Below are 6,225 nucleotides of genomic sequence, written 5' to 3'. Positions count from 1 at the left end.
CGGTTCGGTTTATTAAAATAGCATAATAATATGATACTGGCACTCGGTATAGTAATCAACATGTATTTTTTAATCGATTAAAAATCATAAAAACGAATACCGGTTTGGTTCATCACGGTAATGGTACAGTACCGGCACTCGATACCGCATTATGATACTAAAAAATAATTTGTTGTGATTATGTGAATACAACTATTGTTCAATGAATTTTATACTATTGTTCAACAAATTTTATACTATCACATCGAGAAAACGGTAAAAAAAAGAATACGGTATCGGTGTTGATGTTCTTTGGTCGATATATGTTCGGTTTGTGACGATAAAGAAAAAATCAACTACATTTGATATGTTCGAATAGAACTTTATTGAATGGCAACGATATTTTCGGAATTTTATAAAGCGTTATATTATATTATTACTAAAAACAAAAATGGTAAACGACGTCATCTTATAAAAGAAATAAAAATAAACGATGTTAGATGTTATATGATGTTGGTACCATTGTTGTTTGGACGATATTGGTATGGTTTGCCACGGTAAAAAGCCACAAAAAGTCAACTATATTTGATTCATTTGAATAAAACTTCTATCGAATCGTATATAAAAGTTTGTAACGATATATTTGAAATTTTATAAAACCTTATACTACAAAAAATAGAACTTTAATTGAATCGTAAATATAAATAAGCATCCCACAACGATATATTCTGAATTTTCTTAAACGTTTTGTTACATTATTAAAAACTAATGTGACATAATTTTAATAATATTTGCGTATGTGCTTTGACCACTTGTGCATTTATACATACCCACAACTCAGTTTTAAGTAAAATTTGTATGTGGACATAGATAAAGACAGGTGTGTCGCAATGACATACTCCGAACTTTATCAAACATCGTATTTTAACATAGATAAGAAAAAAAACAAAATATAGTTAAAAGTAATTATAACTAGTGGTTTTTCCCCGCGCTATGCGGCAAGAACTTAGTTGGTATCGGTTCGGTACCGGCACTCGCTATAACAACTGAAAGCAAAAACTAAAAAAAAAATCATCATATGCCTAAAAGGATATCGACACGTGTTTCATATCAATCAAATACCATTAAAAATATTGGTTATGATACTACCAATATTGTTACCAATATTCGGTTGAAATCGGTTCGGTTAGTCCATATCGATACTCATATAGTTTATGATTAAAAAATGTTTTTTAATATTGTTGTTCATTGTCGGATTTGGTACGACAGCGACTATCATATCCATTTTCAACTAAAACCAACTTAGAAAAAAATCAATATAAATATAATATTAAAACTTTAGATTTAATAAACGTGTTAAATATGAGCTCTTTGAATTCATATGTAGGGAGAGGATCAAATAGCAGTTTAATCTTGCTAGGAATGGTAAAAAGTAATCTTAACCATCCACGTGGCAAAGTAAGAATACAAATGAGAAGGGTATTTTAGTCCAATACAAACATTCGTCTTATATCTAAAGACACCCAGTATATCTTTTATGTTCATCTCATCCCACACCACCATCACTACCCACCACCACCATAACCCCAATTTTCGCCCCCCCCCCCCCACCATCACCGCCGCCACCACCACCACCATCTTCTTTTCTATACCTCACCACCAATCCACAACTGGCGACACACACCAACAATGAACACCACACTCGTTAATCTCAATCGAACTTCATCAGATCTGATAAAAAAAATTCGTAGATCGAGATCTGAAAGACGGAGAGAGGAAATACGAGAGGAGTGTTGGACGGAGAGAACAGAAGCAGCGTTGCCGGAATTTCTTTATTGCGTTTTATGGAAATAAACTGATTTGTGTTTGTGTTCAAGTTTGACTATGTGAGGGAGAAAGGAATCTGATCTCTTCCACAATGATAATATAAAACTAGACTTCATTCCAATCCCCATCAAGACAAAGATACCAAAACTGCTGAGTGAAAAGGTATGCCAGATCTTCAAGAAGGATTTTTGTTTTAAACCATGGAGAGAGAAAGGATTTTAGGGATTTGTGGTTGCGTGTGAGAGAGAGAAAGAAAGATCAGAAAAATGAGGGTCGAGTGTGAACAGTATCTAGGTAAAAGAAAAACATTTATTGTGTTTTATAAATTTTGTTGCGTTTTATGTTAGTTTATTGAAAGGAAATTATATTTTTATGATTCTAATTTTATTGCTTTTTTATTTTATGTTTTATAAAACAAACCAATTCATGGTGTTTTATCACGTTTTAATCTATTGCTTTCATAATTGTGTTTTATAACAAAACAAAAAAACACATTTTTCGTGTTTTTTGTCCATTGCGTTTTACAAAAGAATGAAAAACCTCATTTTTCGTGTGTTTTTTATCCATTGCGTTTTAGGATAAACACATTTTTATGTGTTTTTAGTTCATTGCGTTTTAGGTAAAACACATTTTTATGTGTTTTTAGTTCATTGCGTTTTAGAAAAAAAAAACACTTTCTTTTGTGTTTTCAGTCCATTGCGTTTTAGAAAGAACACTTTTTTTTGTGTTTTTAGGCAATTGCGTTTTAGAGATAAGACATTTTTATGTTTTTTCTGGCCATTACGTTTTAGAAAAACACATTTTTGAAGTGTTTTTTTGGCCATTGCGTTTTAGAAAACACATTTTTGAAGTGTTTTTAGTCCATTGTGTTTTAGGTAAACACATTTTTATGTGTTTTCAGTCCATTGCGTTTTAGAAAGTACACTTTCTTTTTGTGTTTTTTGGTGCATTGCGTTTTAGAAAAAAAGTCATTTTTTACGTTTTTTTTTTCATTGCGTTTTACGCAACTGAGTTTTAAAAAAAATCGAAAATATAGCAATAATATACTCGTTTTAAAGATTGAAAACGCTCGTTTTTTTGGTGCAATTTTTATAAAAAAATGTCGTATGAAAAATTTATTAACGTTTAAAAAATGGGGGAAATTTGGGGAGAGAGAAACTATTATCCTGGATTGACTATCTGTTTGTTGACGCTCTCGACCTGGCCATTTGCTTGTGGGTGCGCCACAGAGGCAAAGTTGTGTTCAATCTTCATTTCCTTAAACCACTTCTGAAGATCTTCCGATGCGAAATTGGTGTCGTTGTCGGAGATAATGCGCAATGGTAATCTGAATCTGCAAATGATATGCTCCTATATAAATTTGCGGATTACCATTGATGTGGGTTGAAGCTAATGCCTTAGCTTCGACCCATTTTGAGAAATAATCGATTGCGACAATAATAAACTTTATTGCGCCTGACGCGTCAGGGAATGGGCCAACAAGATCAATGCCCCATTGCTGGAAAGGCCAGGCGGACGTGACTGGTACGAGCGGATTTTTTGGACGGAGGGTCTTTGGCGCGTGGCGCTGGCAAGCTGCGCATTTTCGTAGTAATTCGACCGCGTCCATGTGCATTCCTGGCCAGTAGTACCCCGCGCTCATTATTTTTGCCACTACCATGCGCGGTCCAGCGTGTATCCCGCATAAGCCTTCATGGATTTCCCTGACTAAGTATTGCGCGTCGGTTTTGTCGACACAGCGCAGGAGTGGTCTCATGAATGATTTTCGATATAGAATCCCATCTGCCATCTCATAGTTTATCTCTTTGTTCTGGATCTTTCTAGCCTCTGCCTTTCCTTCCGAAAGTGTTCCGTGTTGCAAGTACAAGATGATCGGGGACATCCAGGATGGGTTGCCAATCTCTATAACGTTCACTTGTTTGAGAGGTGTTAGGATCTGAGGCTTTCTTGATTGTGTTTGTTTGCATAAAATGAACATTCAAAACATATGTGATGATGTATGTGCAGCGGAAATGAGTAGCAAACTTTGTAAACACAATCAAAGTAGAATATAGTTTGATAAACAATTGCTTCACATTAAGTCAAATGATTACAATACAAAGCAAATGATTACAGCAAGCTTACAGACTAAACTCCCCCTCAGCCTGATACTCCAAAGTTGGTTGCACAAGATGAAAGGATTGAATTGAGGAGGAGAACTCACTCAAAACGAATCGAATGTAACAGTACAGAGTACCGCTCCATTTATAGGCAAACCAAACTACTGATGCACCTCAGCTGACGTCACCAGGATAGTGACATCTAACGACCTAACAAACTATAAAAACTGTTCTATACAAACTACTGATATACAACATCTGATAATCAACATAATACATACTAGAGATAACTACTGCTTCACGTTCCACTGTTATAGCCTAAGAACTGATTACTTGAACATCAGTGTTTTCTTCAGAAGGTGATCAGTCTTTGAATGAACAGTGCTTGAGTCTTCAGCAGTACTTAGAACACAGCAGTAGATAGAGCAACAGAGTTTGTCTTCAGCAGTCTTTGGAGTATCACCAGAGTTTGGTTTATCAGTTGTTGTAGTTGAGCAGTACTTAAGGTCCACCACCTGTTAGAAAACCACTGTCAAGGGGAAAGCAAAGTGTAAGCAGCTGCTTATTGATAGTCCACTGATGTGATCCGGTTTTGGCTTTACATTATCTGTTCCTCTGGTAGGGTTCAATCCCAACAATCTCCCCCTGGAACATATAATGCCAAAACCTTTCATTATTCAGGACCTTTATTACTCATCAAGAGTGCCTTAGCTTGTTCTTTGAATACAGCTTCAAATTCCTTTGCACTCTGGTCATCCTCATCCCTGCACAGTGAAAGTTCAAGGAGATCCTGCAAATCTTCAACACTAAGGCCTAGTGCTTCTTTCCTTGATATGTACTTTACTTCACCATTGGCTCTGACCAGGGTCAATACGTGGGTCTTTTGATCAGACATCCACTTTAGTATTTTTAAGCCAAGTGGGTTTCTTGGGAGAGACTTATTTTCAGATGAGTTGAGGGATGATGGCCTTGAAAACATCTGCAGACTTTCAGACATTCTATTGAAAGCTTCTTCAATGACTCTGTCTGCAGCTATATCATCTGCAGTTTCTTGTTCAATAAGCTCTTGTCTTTCAACTTCTGTCTTGTCTTTTGCAGTGTTTGGAGATGCAGGTTTGTTGAGTACCTTCTTAAAAAGGTTTTGAAGCTTTGATGAGTTGTCTTCATTTAGACCCATTTTTAAGATGGTGTCCTTGAGATACTCTGCTTCCTTTTCTAAGACCTCTTCTTCAGTCAGCTGTTTGCCTTCATCTTGTTTTGACCTAATTGTAGGACTGTCTGCTGATTTTAACATTGTCTTGAGGTTTTCAGTTTTCTGTTCAAGCTTCATCATCTGTTCTCTTTTCTTTGAAGCATCTGAAGCAGTTTTCTTCTTTTTCTTTAGCCTCTCATAGGCTTCATCAGTTTGTTGCCTAGACCATTTTGATATGGCTTCAGCAGTGTCCATCTTAGCATCCACTAACTCCTTTTTCTTTCCTTTATATTCAGCAGTGAGGTCAGCAATGAGCTTTTTGAATTTACTCCAGTTTGGAGCATTTTTCTTCTTTGAAGGATCATTCTTGATTTTTTGGATCCTTTCAGCCTCATGCTTTAAAGCTACTAATGGCCATTCTTTAAACTGGGATTCTTCAGCAGGATAGAACTTTTCTTTCATGATGAAGGCTAGAAGTTGTTCTCTTAACTTCTTCTTTTGATCAGCCTTTTCCTTTTCTAGCTCTTGTGCAAATTCTTCTATCTGCTTTACCTTTGTAAGGTAGAACTCCAGTCTTTTAGCAATGCCTACTTCGCTTAGACTTTCTTTTTCATTGTCAACCTTGGCTTTTACTTTAGCTTGCCTTGCCTTTATCTTGAGATAATCATTAATATCTTCTGGTGCTATGTAGCCTATGAGTGAAGAGAATTTTCTTTTTGAGGGATCTTCTTCTGTATAAAACTGCCTCATCTCATTTTTAATGGCTTCAAGTTCCAGTAGATACTGTGCAGCATTTGGATCATGTATCCCTTCATTGGCAGTGATTGGCTTTCTTTTTCTGCTAAAGAGCTTAGGTTGAGATATAGGAAAGGATAGAGCAGTGGTGGATGGCTGGCTAACAACTGTTGAAACAACTGGTGTCTCAACTGCTGTTATCATTACAACTGCTGATGTATCAGCAGATGTCTTCTGCTTTTGAGCAGGGGTTATTGTGGCAGTTGTTTGGGTGGTGATCAGTGGCTGACAAACAGTAGTTGAAACAACTAGTGCTTCAACCACTGTTGCCATTACAACAGATGTTGTAACATCTGTTGTCTTCTGCCTTTTGGCAGGGGGTGATGATGGTTT

The sequence above is a fragment of the Helianthus annuus genome, chromosome 2 (assembly GCF_002127325.2).
Source record: "Helianthus annuus cultivar XRQ/B chromosome 2, HanXRQr2.0-SUNRISE, whole genome shotgun sequence".
Taxonomy (NCBI): domain Eukaryota; kingdom Viridiplantae; phylum Streptophyta; class Magnoliopsida; order Asterales; family Asteraceae; genus Helianthus; species Helianthus annuus.
This window is presented reverse-complemented; position numbering follows the sequence as displayed.